General features: G+C 45.7%; 1 protein-coding gene across 1 annotated transcript in view; it reads right to left on the minus strand.

Annotated features, from left to right (window-relative positions):
* Nucleotides 1-24,352, minus strand: part of TIAM2 (TIAM Rac1 associated GEF 2) — a 1,049,207-nt gene that overhangs the window by 676,032 nt on the left and 348,823 nt on the right. Inside the window, exon 3 of the mRNA XM_063917712.1 lies at nt 4,138-4,200. The gene's annotated coding sequence lies outside the window, so the exon portion shown is untranslated. The remainder of the gene's footprint in view (nt 1-4,137; nt 4,201-24,352) is intronic.

The raw sequence follows: 24,352 nt of genomic DNA on the forward strand, positions 1-24,352 counted from the left end.
GCTTGTAAACTTTTATTTGACTAAGAGTTCTTATCTTGACTCCTAGCAGCGAGAATTATAGGAAGTACAAGTAATCATAAATAAAGTCATAAAGGAAATGCATATCCTGTTTATTATAAAGCAAGGAAGTCTGTGGGAATGTTGATACCACAATATTCTACATTTCCCTTACTAAACAAATTTCAGCAATAGTAAACAGCAGAAATCTAAACACATTTAAAATCAGTTTCAGGGCCCCTATTAGGTGCATGTAGGAGATCACTCAACTTATTGAGGACACCTAAAGCGATAAATAAGTGACATCATACGGTATCACTCAATTAGCGTTTTTCTTATTTTCACAGCCACCCAGCACTGAGTGCTATTTTTAGAAACTCATATATAATTGTAGTATGTTTAATAATATACAGTAAATAGGCATGAGCACAGAGCACAGTCCCAACGGGGACAGGAATTCTGAAGGTTTGGGAAGACCTGGTTATAAATACAGTAGGCATGGATTACCTAAATGGACCATACATACAACAGGTTGATTCAAACATTTCGGGTTTTCATCAGATATTTTCTGATGACAGGTCTAATAAATCTGAAATGTTAAATCAATAAATTCTAAGTTATCGTTATTTATTACCAAGGCCGGTGAGTGCTGCTGCAAATACTATCTGTATATGTATTATTGATATATAAAATTATTATTAAAATTTAATTATAAGGCACCACAAGTGTTTTACAGTGCCGTACATACGGCACACATTAAAACAATACAGGGTACACAAAACTTAACATTACAGCAACTCTCCACACCACCCACGGTTATCTGTCACAGGCCGATGGCCCCTGGGTAGGAGTTTGGTGTGGGGAGGCTCTAACGTGGGCTAGTACCAACCCTGCATTTAAATCTCTGCCACAGAGGTAGCTCAGGGCCCAGAATGTTGCAGCCAGCCCCACGGACTTGTGGATCAGCCTAGGTCAGCAAGCAGTGTGAGGCGGCCCAGCTGCTGGGCGAGCCCCTTCTCTGTCCCGGCGTAAAAACTGTACTGACAGTCCGCCATTGATGGTGGCCCTATGCAAGACACCTAGCACAAGGGATCCATGCCGAGTTGTGTAATGTCTTTTTCGCTCAAATTTGCTTCATAGCCACAATCAGCTGTGACAAAATTACTTGATTCATTTTATATGCAACACTTGTATGTCTGTGTGTGACTGAGTCTGAATCTGTATATGAAGCACAATGGAACTTCGTATGAAAAAAAGCTGAAGCTACTGCACTGCAACACTTCCTATACAGATTCAGACACACACAGATAGCGATGCATATGAAAATTGAACAATGCAGTCTCATGGAACTGTTTTGTTGCATCTCATTGCAATTAACATGCACATTCGCGCAAAGCAGAGTCGCATGGGACCTGGCACGCCGAGAATGGATATAACAATAGTGTATGAGGACATATCTGTATACTAAAATTAATAGATTTTGTGATATTTGTGAAGTTCCTTTCTGATGTTGTATATACTGTATATTGCTCTTGGGGCCTGATTCAGATGTGGTTGGAAGAAGTGTCACTGCTGCTTACTTGGAAGCCATAGTGATGCACAGATATGATAATGCAGCAGGAGGTGCTTGATATAAGTAGACGCACCCTGCTTGCATTAGTGATCTGTGCTATGTCCTAGGATGCAGCATCAGATCACATGCGACACAACTGACCGGCTGCGTGGCCCATGGGGTCATGCAAGATGGCTGCTGCAGTTCCTGCAAACAGGCTTGCAAATTTACATCTTCTGAAAGAGATCCCAGCCTCGGCACATGTGCAGTATGGGTCCGGCACATGCGCAAAGTACTGAACATTGGTACTTTGCACTATGTGACTCAGGTTCTTCAGGAGCTGAATTAGGCCCTTGGTTTACAGTTTCATTCAAAAGAAGTTTATAAAGGGGGCGTGGCCTAGCTGGGCATGGTGTAGGACGTGAGTCTCCTAGCTCCCTAGCCTATTTATCCTGTACGATCTCCTGCAGCCCGGTGTGATGTGTATTCTGTCCCTGGACCTGTGTTTGACCTGCTCCTCCTGAGCTGTGTTTGGAGCCCCTCGGATGCACCCAGTCTGTGTAACAAGTGCTGGAATCAGAGCTGTGGACGGCCTGCATGTGCCCAGCACCATCTTTGGAATGGGGCGTTCTGAGCTTGCGCTTCACCTCTGTGTCCTGACTGCCCTCTGCTGTATCTGCCACCGCTGGTTACTCTGCAGGAGCCCCTTCACCTTCCCGGCGAATGCCTGCTGAAGTTAGCTCTGTGTTCCTCCTGGAGCCGCCAGCCGCCATCTTGGGAGTGGAGCAATATGGTCCTGTGTTCCTCCCTCTGTGCCGTGGCCACCCTCCGCTGTCCCTTCTGATGCTGACTGCCCTGTGAAGATCTCCTGTGTTCACCCAGAGGGCCTCTGTTGTGGCGGCTTTCTGGCTCTGCTCCTGTCTGCTTCAGGTCTGATCTCCTGCTATTCCTGGTGGGGGAAACACATATCCTGCTTTCCTTACCTGACATTTCCCCTGCAGTGCTTAACACTCTTGAAAGCTGTGGATCTCCTGTTCACGGTCTCTGTAGTTGTCTCTCTGTGACTTAGCACTCCCCCTGACTCCTTTTTTACTTTGAGACTCATGGCGCAAATTTTTCAAGCTATTTTGTAGTCAGAGGCTAGGATGGCGGCACGATTGGCAAAGCTCCATGCTGCTCTATACCCTGGCTGCTTGGATTCGGCACCCTCTGCGGTGCTATACCTGAGAGAATGAAGGGTGATTGCATCTCAGCAAATCCTGGAATTGGGATCGATATCAGTCATTGACAGTGCCCCTTGTGATTTCTCGACAACTTCTCCTTTGAGACTTCCATTGACATTATGCGCCACACCAACCTCACATTGTGAATCTCCTGCTGTGATATGCCTGGACACTGTGCATAAGAGAGTGGAGGGCAATGCTCCTAAGCAAATCCTGGAATCATGGTCGATATCCGTGTGTCTTTTGTGTCTTTTCGATACTCTTTCCCTTGGAACTTCCTTTGACATTATTTGTCGCATCAACCTTGCATTGTGTATTTTCTGCTGTTTTTTCTGCTGGGATTGGGGGAACATTTGTCTTTGGCGGTTGGGGAATTGCGCTTCTTCTGACCTTATGTGTTGGGACTCATTCTCCCTTACGTGTCTATACCTGGGATGTTCTGGTGATGCAGGTCCTATAGGCCTCCAGACGGGCTGACCCACCTTGAATTATGTTGCTCTTCCACTGTTAACTTATTGTTATTGTCTGTACAGTCCTAAATTCTGTTTGTTGAATTTATCTTTATTATTTTTATATCCTGTTTTGTTTGCTAAAAGGCTCTATCTCCCATATCTTGGAGTCTACACAATGGCTCCTTGATCCTAGGCTGGGGTTGCCTTTCCTTTATGGGTTTTTTGATGTACACACCATGCCCTTAACATGCTACAACCACTTGGGAGTGTGCCTGGTTACTAAGATGGCTGAAATTCAAGCAGATGATCCAATATTGCATCTTTAGACACAGCAGCAGATCGTAGAAACATGCAGGAAGTGCTATTTACACATAGCACCCCCTGCAGTATTAGCATATCATCGCAAAGTAGCTGTGTCCAAAGATGCAGCTATTGTGTGATCAGCAAACATCTCTCAATCTGTCCCACACTCCCATACCTGCACCCAGAAACCATACACCTCAGTACACTACCATAAGTGCCAACAAGTATAACCTGCTGCTCCACTTTTAGGACAGTTAAAGTCAGATCTGAACCAAATTCTCGGGGAAGTGATACAATGTATGCAAAACATAGAAATGCATTTGTTACTATTGAACTCTGGACATGAAGCTAATGTTTATCTGAGAGTATTTCCAGATTAGTTTACTACTTAACACTATGATCTGCAGGTGCTACCAGCGGGTTAAGAACAGAGTATAATGTGGATATAGCCTTACAAAGACCAGTCTTAGTAAGTAGTAGAAATTCAAACTATTAATAAAAAAAAAAATGAAAATTGTTTTACAATTTCTATTAGTAAAACAAAGCAAGATACAGCAACAAAACAGACTTGCATTTAATTCTACATCTAACCCATAGTGATCATACATACCATTAGCATGTGAGCACAAGGTGCTATCCAGCATACTAGTTGCTTCTAGATTATCCATCAGAACTAAAAGACAAATTTCACCGTTACAAACCTTCTTTGACTACAAGCAATGACAAGACGTTTCCTATTACTGCATGTGGTTTTAATCCCCTCCCTGCATGGAACGTCCTTTAAAAATCCAGCTATTTTTACATAGGTACAAACAGAACTCTGACAGTAAACATATTTGCTGAGTGGCTACATTCACATAGTGAACATGATGGAAACAAAACATTAATTTCGTTTTGTGTTATCTATTAAATTCTTATTATTTGAGGCATAGATTCAAACAAGCAATTTGGTCAAATGCGATCTGTATATACTACTTTCTACTTCTAAATGTATTATTCACTCATTTTGCCCATTGTCAGGCATCTTACACATTTAAAGAATACAAGTGAATATTGAGGCACGGAATATTTATTGTGTAATGAATAACATCTGCATATTTTGCACATGGCTTAAGAAAACAGAAATCATCACTCTAATCACAGCCACCTCTCACCTTAGGCTCAGATAAAAATAGCTAATAAGAAAAGGTGCTGCCCATCAACACTGTGTTAGTAAGTGAAATAAATGTGTAAATTAATGACTTTTGCTTGTATACAATGTACATTCCAGCACATGAGCTTCATATGTTGCACAAGGCCGGCTTTCGAAACAGCTCCACAAAGCTCAAGGTGCACCTTCGCACAATGCCTCACACATGATGCCAGTTCCAGGAGCAACAGCGTTCCAACTCACAACAACATTTCAGGGCTGCTTTTAACGCAGATATAGAGCTGTAGAATGGATCAAGCTCTCCAATTATTCTGCACTACTGTAACACATAATTTACATAGTGTAAATTAAATTATGCAAATTAAAACTATATTTTTACACAATACATTTAAAATATTTATAATGTAAATGCAGTTCACACTACAAAAAAATTAAATGTTCAATGACAGCCTTAAGCGATCAGCTTAAAAAATTTGCTTAACATCTGCCTTCTGCTTGTTATTAAAATCTGGGTGGGTAGAAGCCAGATGGGAGAAGGCAGGACGTTGGTAGGGGGGAATGCAAAAGTAATAAGCAAGGAAATAACACTTCAACATATATTTAGAAGAGGTTTGCTGCTCAGTTAGACACTTCTGTCTCTGGAACACACCCTGACCAGGCTTCAAATACAACCCATATTGGGCAGTATGTGTCTTATCAGTTGGCATCAGATAAATCTAAAATTATCACTGAAGGGTGCCAAGACCTTAGTAAGCCCGTCCTACTGTTTAACATATGGGTGGTCATTCCGAGTTGTTCGTTTGTTGCCGTTTTTTGCAACGCAGCGATTAGGTGGAAAATGCGCATGCGCTAAGTAATTTAAGCCCATGTGCTAAGTAATTTAACACAAAACTTTGGAGATTTACACAAGCTCGAGTGACGTTTTTTCAACGCTCGAGTGATCGTAGTGTGATTGACAGGAAGTGGGTGTTTCTGGGCGGAAACTGGACGTTTTCAGGGAGTGTGCTAAGAAACGCAGGCGTGCCAGGTAAAAACGCAGGAGTGGCTGGAGAAACGGGGGATTGGCTGGCCGAACGCAGGGCGTGTTTGTGACGTCAAACCAGGAACTAAACTGACTGAGGTGATCGCAGTCTAGGAGTAGGTCTGGAGCTACTCAGAAACTGCAAGGAATTATTTAGTAGCAGTTCTGCTAACCTTTCGTTCGCACTTCTGCTAAGCTAAGATACACTCCCAGAGGGCAGCGGCCTAGCGTTTGCAATGCTGCTAAAAGCAGCTAGCGAGCGAACAACTCGGAATGAGGGCCATAGTTGGGATCGGTATGAAATACCTCCAATCAAAATCCCGACAGCAATTGACTGACGGTCAAAATCCGACAAGGTCAAAATCCCGACATGGACAAAAGACAGACATTTAAAATACCAACAAGGTCAATATACAGGTTGAGTATCCCTTATCCAAAATGCTTGGGACCAGAGGAATTTTGGATATCGGATTTTTCTGTATTTTGGAATAATTGCATACCATAACGAGATATTATGGTGATGGGACCTAAATCTAAGCACAGAATGCATTTATGTTTCATATATACCATATACACACAGCCTGAAGGTCATTTTAGCCAATATTTTTTATAACTTTGTGCATTAAACAAAGTGTGTGTACATTCACAGAATTCATTTATGTGTCATATACACCTTATACACACAGTCTGAAGTTCATTTAATACAATATTTTTAATAACTTTGAGTATTAAACAAAGTTTGTGTACACTGAGCCATCAAAAAACAAAGGTTTCACTATCTCAGTCTCACTCAAAAAAGTCCGTATTTCGGAATATTCCGTATTTCGGAATATTTGGATATGGGATACTCAACCTGTACTGATATGTAAAATGCCGACAGGTCAAAATACCGACATGCAGTTTTCATTGGTTTCTTGTGTGTATGTCGACATGGACACCATATTTTGTGTGTAGGTCGACATGGACACCATATAAGTGTACCGCGTACCCTCGCATGGCTCGCTGCGCTCGCCATGCTTTGGGCACTATTATATTCCCCATCCAGGTCCACTGGGATAGTAAAGTCGATTTCAATGAAAAATTCATGAAAAACTCATGCCGCCATTTTGACCTGTCGGCATTTTACATGTCGGTATTTCGATCTTGTCGGTATTTTAAATGTTGGTATTTTGTCCATGTCGGGATTTTGACCTTGTCGGGATTTTGACTGTCGGTCAATTGCTGTCGGGATTTCGACCGTCATTTTTTGTATGTTTAAAAGGAAAATACGGGTTTACTTTGATACAAACAACCATTTTCATCATCTGAATGCCAGTCTGCAAAGGAAGCATATGGCTGGCATTTAGCTCTATTGAAAAAGCATGGCAAACGCATTTGTTAGTCATAATATTAGTTTCTGAAGCTAATTTGGAGCACCTGCAAAACCAAAATGTATTTAATTGCATGTGCATGCACTAATTGTATGTAGAAAAACTAGAAAAATGGTGCACTGTTGAAAGAAGCTGGTAATATAGCTGTCACACTTCAAATGTATTTATAAAGAAAATAAATAATATACCAGCGCTTATGCTGTAAAAAATAGTTAGAGCATCGGAAATATAATCTCACATTTATTATATAATTAAAACATAGGATTTTAATTACCTTCTGGTAAATCCTTTTCTCGTAGTCCGTAGAGGATGCTGGGGTCCACATTAGTACCATGTGGTATAAACAGGTCCCTTGGGAGCCATAGGCACTTTAAGAGTTTAATAGTGTGGGCTGGCTCCTCCCTCTATGCCCCTCCTACCAGACTCAGTCTAGAAACTGTGCACGAGGAGACGGACATCCTTCGAGAGAAAAAAATACAGAGATAGTGATGAGGTTCACACCAGCTCACACATAACAAGGCAAACCAAGCTAACCAGCTTGAACAATTCAGCAATAGCTGAACAACAGTACTTAACCAGTTAACAATGCAGTACTTAATAAAGTAACAAGACAGTACTGAACCAAACAACAACTGCAGGATAACGAAGCGCTGGGCGGGCACCCAGCATCCTCTACGGACTACGTGAAAAGGATTTACCAGTAGGTAACTAAAATCCTATTTTCTCTTACGTCCTAGAGGATGCTGGGGTCCACATTAGTACCATGAGGATGTACCAAAGCTCCCAGTACGGGAGAGAGAGGGCGGAGGCTCCTGCAGAACTGATTGACCAAACTTTAGGTCCTTAGAGGTCAAAGTATCGAACTTATAGAACTTAGCAAATGTGTTCGACCCTGACCAAGTAGCCGTTCGGCAACGCAGGAAAGCCGAGACCTCCCAGACAGCCGTCCAGGAAGAACCCACCTTACGAGTAGAGTGGGCCTTAACAGATTTTGGACACGGCAAGCCTGCCGTAGAATAAGCATGCTGAATAGTAAACATGATCCAGCGAGAAATCGTCTGCTTAGAAGCAGGATACCCAACCTTGTTGGGATCATAAAGGACAAACAAAGCCTCCGACTTCCTGTAACGCGCAGTTCTCTTTACATATATCTTCAAGGCCCTCACAACATCCAAGGACTTAGAGGGAATTGAGGAGTCAGTAGCTACTGGCACCACAATAGGTTGGTTGATATGAAAAGCTGACACAACCTTTGGAAGAAAATGCTGATGCGTTCTGAGCTCAGCTCTATTCTCATGGAAAATCAAGAAAGGGTTTTTACAGGACAAAGCCCCCAATTCTGACACACATCTAGCAGATGCTAACGCCCAAAGTGTGACAGTCTTCCAAGTGAGAAACTTGACCTCCACCTCCTGTAAAGGCTCGAACCAATCCGATTGCAGGAACTGCAACACCACGTTAAGATCCAAAGGTGCCGCAGGAGGCAGAAAGGGAGGCTGGATGTGCAGAACTCCTTTCAAGAAAGTCTGAACCTCAGAGAAGCCAGCCAATTGTTTCTGGAAGACAATGGATAAGGACGAAATCTGGACCTTTATGGATCCCAAACGCAGGCCCACATCCACACACTTCTTGGATTCACACCAAGACACATACTTTTTCCAAATCCGATGGTAATCTTTAGACGTTACTCTCTTCCTAGCCTGTATCAGAGTAGGAATAACTTTGTTCGGAATGCCCTTCCGAGTTAAGATCTGGCGTTCAACCTCCATGCCGTCAAACGTAGCCACGTTAAGTCTTGATGAGTGAACGGCATCTGTTGCGGAAGGTCCTCTCGAAGAGGAAGAGGCCTCGGGTCTTCCAGTAGTAACCCCAGAAGATCCGCGTACCAAGCTCTTCTTGGCCAGTCCGGAGCAATGAGGATAGCTTGAACTCTTGCTTTCTTTATAATTTTAGAATTCTTGGAATGAGTGGAAGTGGAGGAAACACATACACGGACTTGAACACCCACGGAGTTACAAGGGTGTCCACTGCCGCTGCCTGTGGATCCCGCGACCTGGAACAGTACCTTCGAAGCTTCTTTTTGAGACGGGAGGCCATCGTGTCTATTTGAGGTACACCCCAAAGATTTGTTACCTCCGTGAACACCTCTGGATGGAGTCCCCACTCTCCTGGATGGAGATCGTGTCTGCTGAGGAAGTCTGCTTCCCAGTTGTCTACTCCCGGAATGAAGATTGCGGACAGCGCCTACATTGCCGCCCTTCTCTTCATTCCGCCCTGTCAGTTTATGTAAGCCACCGTTGTTACCTTGTCTGACTGCGCCTGAATCACCAACGCCTTCTCCACCGGTAGAAACACCCTCTGCACTTCTGTTTCGAGGATCATCCCCAGGAAAGACCATCTCCTTGTCGGCTACAAATGTGATTTTTGGAAGATTCAGGATCCATCTATGATCCCTGAGCAGTCGAGTCGTGATAGCAATAGACTGATAAAAGCATCGTCCAGGGAGAGATTGTATCAGCAGATCGTCCACATATGGAATTATGTTCACTCCACATCTGCGGAGTAGCACCAGCATCTCTGCCATCACCTTGGTGAACACTCTTGGTGCCGTGGAGAGGCCAAATGGCAGTGCCTGGAACTGATAATGACAGTCCAGCAGTGCAAATCTTAGATAAGCCTATGTGAGGCGGACAAATTGTAATGTGAAGGTATGCATCCTTGATATCCAGGGATACCAGGAATTCCCCCTCCTCCAGACGTGAGATCACCGCTCTCAGAGACTCCATCTTGAACTTGAATTCCCTCAAATAAGGGTTTAGCGACTTCAGGATTAAAATTGGTCTGACCGAACCATCCGGTTTCGGTAACACAAATAGGTTTGAATAGTAACCCTTGCTTTCCAAATGAGGTGGAATCGGAACAATGTAATTTGCCCTTTCCAATTTTTGAATGGCTTCCTGTAGAATAGCCCTTTCAGTCAGCAAAGCTGGTAAGCTTAATTTGAAGAATCTGTGTGGTGGGAGCTCTTGAAATTTCAGCCTGTACCCCTGGGACACTATATCCTGTACCCAGGGATACAGGCCGGATGATACCCAGACGTGACTAAAAAGTCTGAGTCTTGCTCCCACCTGCCCGCTCTCCAGGCTGGGAGGTCCACCGTCATGCTGAGGATTTCGAGGAAACAGAGCCAGGCTTCTATTCCTGGGAACCTGAAGAAAGTTGTAGGGGTTGTGGATTTCTTAAACTTAGCGGTCCGAATGGAATGCATTGTAGATGAAGAAAAAAATGTATTCGGTGTCCGAGTGGCAGAAGGAAGAAAGGTTGACTTACCCGCGGTTCCTGTGGAGATCCACGCATCCAAAGCTTCCCCAAACAGAGCCCGACCTGTGAAGGGTAGGTTCTCCACACTTCTCTTGGATTCAGCATCTGCAGACCATTGGCGTAGCCAGAGTCCTCTGCGTGCCGAGACAGCCATGGAAGACGTCCTTGCATTCAGATGACCCAGGTCCTTCATGGCCTCCACCATGAAACCAGCCGAATCCTGTATGTGACGTAAAAAACATTTCAATGTCCCTTCTATCCATAGAATCTAATTCCTCAAGTAATTTGCCTGACCACTCTACTATGCTTTAGAAATCCATGCACAGGCAATAGTGGGCCTTAACACCACGCTTGAAGCAGAATTTGAGGGTAGTCTCAATCTTGCGTTCTGCCGGTACTTTCAACGCGGTAGACCCAGGGACTGGTAAAACCACCTTTTTAAACAGTCTAGATACAGAAGCGTCTACTATAGGTGAGTTTTCCCACTTTTTCCTATCCTCCTCAGGAAAGGGAAAAGCCACAAAAACCCTCTTTGGGATCTGGAATTTCTTCTCTGGGTTTTCCCAGGATTTTTCTAACAATGCGTTTAACTCCTTAGACGCTGGGAAAGCTTTCTTATTGTCTGTAAAGTAAGCCTCCTCGACCAGCTCAGGGGTTTTGTCAGTAATGTGCAACACATCCCTAATGGCCTCAATCATGAGCTGCACCTCCTTAGCAATGGATGCCCCCCCCCCCACCCCACGTATCCCCATCACCGTCTCCGAGTTGGTATCCGTGTCAACCTGCATAATCTGGGCAAGAGCACGCTTCTTTGGGCATATACCAGGGGGAGTTTGAGGAGGCTGTGGGAACAGAACCAGACAAAACCTCTACAGATTTTCTCAAAACCTGCGTTTCAGTCTCATTATGAGCTATCATAGATGAAATCTGGGATATCATTCCCTTAAGTGAAGCCACCACAATGGTTCGAATTCAGATGGCTGGGACATGACATTTCATTCTTGAGTACATGGAATGGATTCCTCTGGGGAAGATACATACTCTGCAGCACAAGACACAGAGTCCCTGGACATAGTAATGTGAGAAATATGCACACACACACACAGAGGAAAATGTCAGACACAGTTTCCCCCAAGTACCTTCAGAGAGAGACAGAGATATTGGAGCCAGCACCCACACAGCGCCCCAGTAGGACGTTATATCACAAAAGCCTGGCCCTTACTGTGCAACCTTAATAAGCTACACAGTGCCAAATAGTGACTAACACTCTCTCCCACCCTTCTATAACCCCCTGGTACCGCACAGGAAAGCTGGAGTTATGTGGAGGGTCAGCGCTCCCTGTCAGCGTCTCTATGTGTGAATCTGCAGAGAGAAAATGGTGCTGATGAGCTGCTGGATCCACTCTGAGGAGAAGCTCCAGCCCCTGTAATGGAGCGTCTTACTGCACTTTGAAAAATTATACTGGCCTGAGGAATTTCATTGCTGGCAGCAGACAGAGTCCCTCATAGCCCAAGTGACCAGTGTGTAGGGTTTTGCGCTGACCCAGGGCGCCCCTCACAGCGCCGCACAGTCTGCCACCGAGCTCTTCATACATGCCGGTTCCCCGCTGGTCGGGTTGCCGGCAATCTTCTCATCACCAACATCTTCTGGCTCTGTTAGGGGGTGGCGGCATGCTGCAGGAGTGAGCGGTCTCCTTGGAGGCTTGCGGTCATCACCCTCAGGAGCTCAGTGTCCTGTCAGCGGAGATAGTGGCCATCAACCTCAGAGGGTTGGATACTACTCCCCCCCCCCCCCCCCCCTAAGTCCTACGAAGCAGGGAGGCTGTTGCCAGCAGCCTCCCTGTGCCTAACTCTATTAAAAATAATAAAACTAGAAAAACTCCTATGGAGCTCCCTTAGCTGTGACCGACTCCACCGGGCACATTTTCTAAACTGAGTCTGGTAGAAGGGGCATAGAGGGAGGAGCCAGCCCACACTATTAAACTCTTAAAGTTCCTATGGCTCCCAAGGGACCAATCTATACCCAATGGTACTAATGTTAACCCCAGCATCCTCTAGGACGTAAGCGAAAGGTATATATAACCACATATAGAAAGTCACCGATTAATTTATAAAAAAGTGCAACACACTTTAAAAGACATCAACTAAAATCTAATAATTAATTCCTTGTATGTGATCACGAAAGCCACTCTGTAATAAATCATTGGTTTCCTTCTGAGGAAGCTGGGTGCATATTGCCCAGCGAAATGCGTTAAGCCTGTTCCTTGCTACCTTGCCACCAATTTACTGCAGACCATCATTTTCTTTCTGGACAACATTTGGACTTTTACTTTTCTTCTCCTGGGATCCATTACAGCGATTGGTAACACCAAGGACTTACCCTTCAAATCAACTGCATTGTCAGGGCTTCTGGCTAAGAAACTGTTGGGATATCTGCATCAAAGGTCTACTACAGTGTACCATTGATACAACTTTATGCTGACTTTATCCAGAGACAAGGTACTAGTCTAGCCTGTCGAAGTCGAAAATATTAGACCCACACGCATCACGTGCGAACACCACACAGAGTGGCCTCCGTGCGTGTGCTTGTTCTGCCATGCGTGCGCATACTCGCACGTTACGTATATTGGCTCACGAAGTCCCGCATATTAGCGCGTGGTATGAGTAAATACGGTAGCATACGCATTCGCATGGAAAAGCCACAAAGACATATCTGATATTTAATCCACATAGTGCATAATTTACACATAACCCACACACACCACACCAGCAAGTTACATTTACTTTAGAAATGGAACAATATGATATATTCAACTTTACAGGATGTGAGGGGACAGAAATAGGTCAGAACATAGTGTTTGGTATCCACATGTACAGTAATTCAAGGGCAATATTTCGATTGCAGTTTGCAGATAATAGCATGCTCCTGCGCATAGTTATGCGCAGGAATACAATATTCATATCACACTGTATTTACTGTACTCTTGATATTTGGCGGGAACCCAGTGGAGGACATCTGCAAGTGCACCTGGACCAGGCATCGCCCACCTATTCAAACCGACCTATGACCCCTTATGTACTGTTAATGACCAGCCCTTTAACCTATGGATGAAGAGATTACAGTTTCCTTTGTTTCATGCTTTGGACCATTGTATAAAAACCAAGCCTTCTGGCCGGGCTCAGCCTATTCTCTGAAGGTCATCTATCCAGATTGACTGAGGACTGGAACCGGGTGGCGCAGGCGAACAAAATGTATGTATCCATTGGTTGTAGCCTTTTCTCTTGTATTGTTGTATTTCTGTTGTACCCCCATTTTAAGTAAATATTTGTTGCTGCGTTGGGTCCACAACATAACATATACAATTGGTGTAGCATTCCTTTCCTGTTAGGGGTTAAAGTGCATAGGCCGCACGTGTATCTATTTTGTGCTTACAGCGTGACGGTGTGCTTACGCAACGTGTACGCATTTCATAGAGGTTTAACACACACACGATTAGAGGTTGCAGCAGCCTAAACATTTCTGTATTTAAGGTATTGCTTTTTCTTCCTGTAAGTTAAACAAACTTAACAAGCCGATGGTAAAACCAATGATTTATTAGAGTGGCTTTCATAACATGCAAGGAATTAATAATTAGATTTTAGTTGAAGTCTTTTAAAGTGTGTTGTACTTTTTATAGACTAATTGTGTGTAGACTGAAGAAGATGTGTTATCAAAACATAAACACCTCTGGAGGGCCACCACAATGCTTATAATAGCGGTAGTGAGTATATTGGGAAGGTGGTGGAGGGGTAAAGTTTGGTGGTGTGGGCAGCTCTAAATGCACCATCACAGCCCACTCCCTACAAATACCGCACACTGTGGATCATGCAGAACAGATGGGGACACAATGAACCGTTTCTCAGTAAAACACATCATCCCAAGTCCCGCCCGTTTCACCAGGAAGTAATTATAATATCTATATACATGATAAATTAAGACCTGCATATTTCTAGCAGTTTTCTTAATTTTTTTTTACTCAAAGTGGCTAAATACTGTTCTGTCTTCTGTGTGTTTAACAAGAAAAGCTTATAACACTGCTAGTTATCCCAATTTTGTACTGTATATTCAGAATACTCGGAATTGCCAACATTGAGCCTACCCTCTCCAGGAGGGGGCAAACACGTCTGCACAGCAGGGGGTAAGGTGTGGCATAAGTGTGAGGTGCGGGGGCATGGTGACGCCTCTGCATCATCGTGGCCTTGCCCTTCACTATACAATGCAGAGATAACCAGCATTTTAATGCAGGTGCATCGCTATGATGATGTGATTCAGCGCAAATCACGCCATCTGTTGGACCAGAACGCTCAATTTACTCGAAAAGTGGTGGCCATGTACATAGTCAAGTTAAGGTCAGCTAGGAGGGCCACAAAAAGATTCAGAAGCCTCCTGGCCATTCCAGGAGAGTAGGCAAGTATTCCCACAGATAGGTAGCAGGTTCTACACTACCATTAGGAAAATCTATGCCGTTGCCCAGGGAGCTAATGACTGTGGTCGGCTGATACAGTGAATGTTGCAATGTAACTCTTACATAATTTTAATGCTCCACTGTGTTCCCACATGGAGCGTCGTTAGCTGACATGAAGGAGAAGCAGCCAGTAGCGTCTTACAACCAATGAAGCCATCTAGTTATTTAAACTATTTAACAATATTTTGGTGACTAATATTGCATCAAATTTTATATATGTAGCAAAAATTACCAATTTTATTATTACGTAATGATTGTAATTTGTGCAGAAACAAAGGAATCTCACAGCTAACTGAACCATCCTCAAGAAAGTCCGTTAGAGTTACTGGGGACTCGCGTAGAACTGGACAGAATTTGCATCTTAATCTTGATTGTAAGATGAGCACCCAAAAAGGGGAATTTTGTTTAGTATGTAGAGTAGACTTCACTCAGCCATTTCGATGGCTATCAATTGTCATCATCAGTTTTGTATTTTGTACAAGGTTCAAGCACCAGTAAAGTGAATCACCTCCTAACAGGTGCATATGCATCTTTTATTAAGGTCAACTTATGACGCATTTGCACAAACACGTCATTAATGTACTTTGGCTATGCTTGCACAAACCCTGCTATTTCCAATCGGTGTTGTAAATGCAAAATAGGTTTCAGTCACTATACAGTAGGTAAGCATGCACATTAGAAAAACTAGCAGACTGACAGATTTGCTAGCATGCCTGCTAGTATAAAGTAAATAATAAGAATTTACTTACCGATAATTCTATTTCTCGTAGTCCGTAGTGGATGCTGGGAACTCCGTAAGGACCATGGGAAATAGCGGCTCCGCAGGAGACTGGGCACAAAAGTAAAAGCTTTAGGACTACCTGGTGTGCACTGGCTCCTCCCCCTATGACCCTCCTCCAAGCCTCAGTTAGGATACTGTGCCCGGACGAGCGTACACAATAAGGAAGGATTTTGAATCCCGGGTAAGACTCATACCAGCCACACCAATCACACCGTACAACCTGTGATCTGAACCCAGTTAACAGCATGATAACAGAGGAGCCTCTGGAAAGATGGCTCACAACAATAATAACCCGATTTTTGTAACAATAACTATGTACAAGTATTGCAGACAATCCGCACTTGAGATGGGCGCCCAGCATCCACTACGGACTACGAGAAATAGAATTATCGGTAAGTAAATTCTTATTTTCTCTGACGTCCTAGTGGATGCTGGGAACTCCGTAAGGACCATGGGGATTATACCAAAGCTCCCAAACGGGCGGGAGAGTGCGGATGACTCTGCAGCACCGAATGAGAGAACTCCAGGTCCTCCTCAGCCAGGGTATCAAATTTGTAGAATTTAGCAAACGTGTTTGCCCCTGACCAAGTAGCTGCTCGGCAAAGTTGTAACGCCGAGACCCCTCGGGCAGCCGCCCAAGATGAGCCCACCTTCCTTGTGGAATGGGCTTTCACAGATTTTGGCTGTGGCAGGCCTGCCACAGAATGTGCAAGCTGAATTGTACTACAAATCCAACGAGCAATAGTCTGCTTAGAAGCAGGAGCACCCAGCTTGTTGGGTGCATACAGGATAAACAGCGAGTCAGATTTCCTGACTCCAGCCGTCCTGGAAACATATATTTTCAGGGCCCTGACTACGTCCAGCAACTTGGAGTCCTCCAAGTCCCTAGTAGCCGCAGGTACCACAATAGGCTGGTTCAGGTGAAACGCTGAAACCGCCTTAGGGAGAAATTGAGGACGAGTCCTCAATTCTGCCCTGTCCGTATGAAAAATTAGGTAAGGGCTTTTATAGGATAAAGCCGCCAATTCTGAGACACGCCTGGCTGAAGCCAGGGCCAACAGCATTACCACTTTCCATGTGAGATATTTTAAGTCCACAGTGGTGAGTGGTTCAAACCAATGTGATTTTAGGAACCCCAAAATTACATTGAGATCCCAAGGTGCCACTGGAGGCACAAAAGGAGGTTGTATATGCAGTACCCCCTTGACAAACGTCTGAACTTCAGGAACTGAAGCCAGTTCTTTCTGGAAGACAATCGACAGGGCCGAAATTTGAACCTTAATGGACCCTAATTTTAGGCCCATAGACAGTCCTGTTTGCAGGAAATGCAGGAAACGACCCAGTTGAAATTCCTCTGTAGGGGCCTTCCTGGCCTCGCACCACGCAACATATTTACGCCAAATACGGTGATAATGTTGTGCGGTTACATCCTTCCTGGCTTTGATCAGGGTAGGGATGACTTCATCCGGAATGCCTTTTTCCTTCAGGATCCGGCGTTCAACCGCCATGCCGTCAAACGCAGCCGCGGTAAGTCTTGGAACAGACAGGGTCCCTGCTGGAGCAGATCCCTTCTTAGAGGTAGAAGCCACGGTTCCTCTGTGAGCATCTCTTGAAGTTCCGGGTACCAAGTCCTTCTTGGCCAATCCGGAGCCACGAGTATAGTCCTTACTCCTCTCCTTCTTATGATTCTCAGTACCTTGGGTATGAGAGGCAGAGGAGGGAACACATACACTGACTGGTACACCCACGGTGTTACCAGAGCATCCACAGCTATTGCCTGAGGGTCCCTTGACCTGGCGCAATACCGGTCTAGTTTTTTGTTGAGGCGGGACGCCATCATGTCCACAATCATGTGGAAGACTTCTGGGTGAAGTCCCCACTCTCCCGGGTGGAGGTTGTGTCTGCTGAGGAAGTCTGCTTCCCAGTTGTCCACTCCCGGAATGAACACTGCTGACAGTGCTATCACATGATTTTCCGCCCAGCGAAGAATCCTTGTAGCTTCTGCCATTGCCCTCCTGCTTCTTGTGCCGCCCTGTCTGTTTACGTGGGCGACTGCCGTGATGTTGTCTGACTGGATCAGCACCGGCTGACCTTGAAGCAGAGGTCTTGCTAGACTTAGAGCATTGTAGATGGCTCTTAGCTCCAGGATATTTATGTGAAGTGATGTCTCCAGGCTTGACCACAAGCCCTGGAAATTTCTTCCCTGTGTGACTGCTCCCCAGCCTCTCAGGCTGGCATCCGTGGTCACCAGGACCCAGTCCTGAATGCCGAATCTGCGGCCCTCTAGAAGATGAGCACTCTGCAACCACCACAGGAGAGACACCCTTGTCCTTGGTGACGAGATTATCCGCTGATGCATCTGAAGATGCGACCCGGACCACTTGTCTAGCAGATCCCACTGGAAGGTTCTTGCGTGGAATCTGCCGAATGGGATTGCTTCGTAAGAAGCCACCATCTTTCCCAGGACCCTTGTGCATTGATGCACTGAGACTTGGCCTGGTTTTAGGAGATTTCTGACTAGCTCGGATAACTCCCTGGCTTTCTCCTCCGGGAGAAACACCTTTTTCTGGACTGTGTCCAGGATCATCCCTAGGAATAGAAGGCGTGTCGTCGGGATCAGCTGCGATTTTGGAATATTGAGAATCCAACCGTGCTGCCGCAGCACTATCTGAGATAGTGCTACCCCGACTTCCAACTGTTCCCTGGATCTTGCCCTTATCAGGAGATCGTCCAAGTAAGGGATAACTAAAACTCCCTTCTTTCGAAGGAGTATCTCCAGAGAGACCATATAGTCCCCTTCTTCCAGGTTTGCAATCACTGCTCTGAGTGACTCCATCTTGAATTTGAACCTTTGTATGTAAGTGTTCAAGGATTTTAGATTTAAAATTGGTCTCACCGAGCCGTCCGGCTTCGGTACCACAAATAGTGTGGAATAGTACCCCTTTCCCTGTTGCAGGAGGGGTACCTTGATTATCACCTGCTGGGAATACAGCTTGTGAATGGCTTGCAATACTGCCTCCCTGTCTGAGGGAGACGTCGGTAAAGCAGACTTTAGGAAACGGCGAGGGGGAGACGTCTCGAATTCCAATTTGTACCCCTGAGATACCACCTGAAGGATCCAGTGGTCCACTTGCGAGTGGGCCCACTGCGCACTGAACTTCTTGAGACGGGCCCCCACCGTGCCCGAGTCCGCTTGTAAAGCCCCAGCGTCATGCTGAGGACTTTGCGGAGGCGGGAGAGGGCTTTTGTTCCTGGGAACTGGCTGTTTGCTGCAGCCTTTTTCCTCTCCCTCTGCCACGGGGCAGAAATGAGGCGCCTTTTGCCCGCTTGCCCTATGGGGCCGAAAGGACTGCGCCTGATAATACGGCGTCTTCTTAGGTTGAGAAGCTACCTGGGGTAAAAATGTGGATTTTCCAGCAGTTGCCGTGGCTACCAGGTCTGATAGACCTACCCCAAATAACTCCTCCCCCTTATAAGGCAATACTTCCATGTGCCTTTTAGAATCCGCATCACCTGACCACTGCCGCGTCCATAAACCTCTTCTTGCAGAAATGGACAGCGCGCTAACTCTTGATGCCAGTCAGCAAATATCCCTCTGTGCATCACGCATATATAAAAATGCATCTTTCAAATGCTCTATAGTCAGTAATATACTGTCCCTATCTAGGGTATCAATATTTTCAGTCAGGGAATCCGACCACGCCACGCCCGCACTGCACATCCAGGCTGAGGCGATTGCTGGTCGCAGTATAACACCCGTGTGAGTGTATATACATTTTAGGATATTCTCCTGCTTTCTATCGGCAGGTTCCTTTAGGGCGGCCGTATCAGGAGAGGGTAGTGCTACCTGTTTAGACAAGCGTGTGAGCGCTTTATCCACCCTAGGGGGTGTTTCCCAACGTGCCCTATCCTCTGGCGGGAAAGGGTATGATGCCAATAACCTTTTAGGAATTATCAGTTTTTTATCGGGGGAAACCCACGTCTCATCACACACTTCATTTAATTCCTCGGATACAGGAAAAACTACAGGCAGTTTTTTCTCACCAAACACAATACCCTTTTTAGTGGTACTTGTATTATCAGAGATATGCAATACATTTTTCATTGCTTCAATCATGTAACGTGTGGCCCTACTGGAAGTCACGTTTGTCTCCTCATCATCGACACTGGAATCAGTATCCGTGTCTGTGTCTGCCATTTGAGGTAACGGGCGTTTTAAAGCCCCTGATGGCGTTTGAGACCCCTGGACAGGCACAAGCTGAGTAGCCGGCTGTCTCATGTCGTCAACTGTCTGTCGTAAAGAGCTGACACTGTCACGCAATTCCTTCCATAAGCTCATCCACTCAGGTGTCGACTCCCTAGGGGGTGACAACTCTATAATAGGCAATTGCTCCGCCTCCATCTCATTTTCCTCCTCAAACATGTCGACACAATCGTACCGACACACCGCACACACACAGGGAATGCTCTGATAGAGGACAGGACCCCACTAGCCCTTTGGGGAGACAGAGGGAGAGTATGCCAGCACACACCAGAGCGCTATATATAGACAGGAATACCACTATAAAATGTGCTTTTCCCTTTATAGCTGCTGTTAGTATTAAAACTGCGCCAAATTAGTGCCCCCCTCTCTTTACCCTTTTCTGTAGTGCAGGACTGCAGGGGAGAGTCAGGGAGACGTCCTTCCAGCGGAGCTGTGATGGAAAATGGCGCCCGTGTGCTGAGGAGATAGGCTCCGCCCCCTTCTCGGCGGCCTTTTCTCCCGCTTTTTGGTGAGTTCTGGCAGGGGTTAAAATACATCCATATAGCCCTGGGGGTTATATGTGGTGTATTTATGCCAGCCAAGGTGTTTACATTGCTGCTCAGGGCGCCCCCCCCTAGCGCCCTGCACCCTCAGTGACCGAAGTATGAAGTGTGCCTGAGTAACAATGGCGCACAGCTGCAGTGCTGTGCGCTACCTTGTTGAAGACTGATGTCTTCTGCCGCCGATTTTTCCGGACCTCTTCTTGCTTCTGGCTCTGTAAGGGGGCCGGCGGCGCGGCTCTGGGACCGAGCTCCGAGGCTGGGCCTGTGTTCGGTCCCTCTGGAGCTAATGGTGTCCAGTAGCCTAAGAAGCCCAAGCAACCACCACTTAGGTAGGTTCGCTTCTTCTCCCCTTAGTCCCTCGATGCAGTGAGCCTGTTGCCAGCAGGTCTCACTGAAAATAAAAAACCTAAAACTAAACTTTCACTAAGAAGCTCAGGAGAGCCCCTAGTGTGCACCCTTCTCGGCCGGGCACAAAAATCTAACGGAGGCTTGGAGGAGGGTCATAGGGGGAGGAGCCAGTGCACACCAGGTAGTCCTAAAGCTTTACTTTTGTGCCCAATCTCCTGCGGAGCCGCTATTCCCCATGGTCCTTACGAAGTTCCCAGCATCCACTAGGACGTCAGAGAAAATAGAGAGGTACAGGGCCAGTGCTAGGGTATTCTGTGCTCCCCTGCAAACTATAAATTTGCGCCCTCCTATACTTTACAATGGGACAGCACATATAACGCCACCCTGTAGCAGTGACGCTTATACTCAAATGCTCCCTGTAGTAGTGCCGCTTACACATGTAACGCCCCTTGTACCAGTGACGCTTACACACGTAACGCCTCCTGTATCAGGGACTCTTACACATGCAACGCCCCCTGTACCAAGGACGCTTACACACATAACGCACCCTGTAGTAGTGAAACCTACACACGTAACGCCCCATGTTGCAGTGACGCTTACACACATTATGCCGCACAGTCACACACAACACACATACTGTACATACATTACACACATACACAGTCGCACATACACACACATACATATACTGTATACATACACACACACACTTTCACTCACTCTCTTTCCAGCCACTTACATAAGGAAGTCTGGCAGCTCATCCTCCCGTGTTGCAGTGCAGTCTGCAGCCTAGCCCAAAGTGCTTGCTAGTCAGAACAGATAGCAACTAATGCAAATCGCTCGGCAGGTGGTGGGAATTGGCATAGATAAACAGACATAGATATAGTGTAGAGATAGATAGATATATAGACAGACATAGATATACAGTAGAGATAGATAGATATAGATATGCAGTAGAGGTAAATAAATAGACACGAGAGAGATATTTCAGTACCATGGTATTTAACAAAATTCAATTTCAAAACATACTTTGCTAAGCCTGGCAGCTGCCTGGCTTTCTGCTCACTGGCTCCGTTGTTAAGCTGCTAGGCTCCGAGTACTCACTGCAGCAGCAGCCAGCCCCGGAGCTCCGGTCCGTCCCTCCTCCCATCAGTCAGTGCGGCCAACGAGAGAGAAAGAGAGACTGCTGCAATGCGGGTGGGGGCAGAGACGTAAAGGGCTGATCCTACATTAAGCTCCCCGATTCCCCCTTCCTCCTCCTCGTATCATTGAAGAGTCTCTGCTCATCTTCTCATTACGGCCTGCAACACAGTGTCAGGCGGTATATAATGAGTAATACCGCAAGCTGTGGGTACTCCTCCTCCTCCTCCTCTCCCCCTCCCCCGTTCCGACGCCTCTGGACAGGCGCAGCAGGCGGCAGCGGGGATGTTTGCTCAGCACAGGGATGCAGAGCAGGAAGAGTGCCTCTCCTTCCTGGCGCCTCCCTGCACTGCATCCCTTTGCTGAGCGGTGAGCGCCGGGCCTGGAGAGGTATATGATCCCCTTGCTAGAAAATTGCCAAAGGTGGCTTTAAATGCCACTTGCCTAACAATCTAGATCATTTGGCGTAAGTAGCAATCAAGAGTGAAGCTACATATATAGATATAGGGCAACACTGGTTATGCTGTAGCAATAAAATGGCTGTGTGTTTTTATATTTTAATTTTTTTCTCTGCTATCTCAAATTAAAAAATCACGAAGTAGGCTGTGCTACACATTAAAGCAAATACAGATAGATAGATAGATAGATAGATAGATAGATAGATAGATAGATAGATATTCACAGCAAGCAACATAAATTTGGTGTATAGACTGTTCAAAAGGGATATATCGGTCGACATAGTTATTAGGTCGACAGTTCAAAAGGTCGAAATTAGTTTTTCACATTTTTTAAATTTTTTGGCTTTTTCACATTTTATGATCCACGTGGACTACGATTGGGAATGGTAACCTGTGCCGAGTGCAGCGAAGCACCTTGCCCGAAGCATGGCGAGCGAAGCGAACCATACGAGGGGACAAGGTGCACTAATTGCGGTTTCGTCACTTTACAAAGAAAATTGCTCCAAAAAAATAAAAATAAAATCAAACAACTTTTTGACCTGTCGAACTAGTACATGTCGATCTAATGCCCATTTCGACCTAGTGACCCTGTCGACCTAATGCATGTCGACCAATAGTGGTCAACCTAATGACTGTCAACCTAAGATGTGTCGACCCAACGACCCATACCCGTTCAAAATAGACAAAGATTGTGTAGATCTTAAGTAGGCTTACTTGTCTTACCTGTAATAATATACTTCCTCATATATATGAAAAAAAGTTAACAAAGAAACAATCCATATCCATAGGTGTGCGCAGGGGGGGTGCCTGGTGCGCACAGGCACCCCCTAATGTCCAGCACCCCGATCTCACATGCCTGGTGCAGCGATCGCCGAGCAGGCTCATTACTGTCCCCTCTGCGTTGCACCCTGTCAGGACTGCATTACTGACCGGATGCCTGGGTTAATCAAGGGTGCCACTGCCACCGGCATTCAAACTCCCGGCTCCACCTCCATGTACAAAAACAGCGTGATGTGACGTGATTATGTCATGCTGCTCGCACGCCCACCTGTCACACCCGCCACACGCCCACCTCTCTCCTTCTATTCTATGCCAACGCCAGCCACTGATGAGGAGCAGCAGGCATTCCTCTTAGGAAGACAAATTCAATACTGGCAGGCGGCCAGCAGCAGCATTGACACGTCACTCGGTTTTCCAGCAGCAGCAGTACTAGTCTTCCACTGTCAGTGTCAGTGAGTGACTGACTTACAAGTAAGCTGCTGCAGCTTGTAGGGGAAAGAGAGGGGGAGCCAGACCAGGCTGAGAAAGAGCAGTGTAATTGCAGTGAGTGCCATCAGGGGTGTGTGTTTGGTGCACACCACAACATCTGACAATGCATCTGTATTATTAGTATTGGTACAAGGGTGGATATTTTATATTGCGTTGACCATCAATAGATGGTGCTAGACACGCCCAAAAGGGGGTGCTAGACACACCCCTCCAATGGTGCACCCCCTAATAAAATGTGCTGCGCACGCCTATGTACATATCATATAACAGAACATAATATTTGCATATTATTCAGAGACTATGCTGAATATGACACTGTTGGTATCACCTGTCTGTTAACCACTAATAACCACAAGTGAATTCCAGTATTTTATAAGCTTGAAGAAACCAATAATTTGAATAACAGCTGCCAACACCTTAAATCATGATGCGGTTTGTACAGTAGCTCAAGGAAATAAGACAGGGGAAGTCAGAATACACATGTCCGACCTATGTTATTGCACAAACTGTAGAAAGAAAGAAAACTACATTACACTGATGGTCAAACAAAAATCCAACAGTTTCTGTTTCACTTGCACATTGGGGGGTCATTCCGAGTTGATTTCTCGCTAGCTAGTTTTAGCAGCTGTGCAAGCACTATGCCGCCGCCCACTGGGG

Source organism: Pseudophryne corroboree, chromosome 4, assembly GCF_028390025.1.
Source record: "Pseudophryne corroboree isolate aPseCor3 chromosome 4, aPseCor3.hap2, whole genome shotgun sequence".
NCBI classification, from domain to species: Eukaryota; Metazoa; Chordata; class Amphibia; order Anura; family Myobatrachidae; genus Pseudophryne; species Pseudophryne corroboree.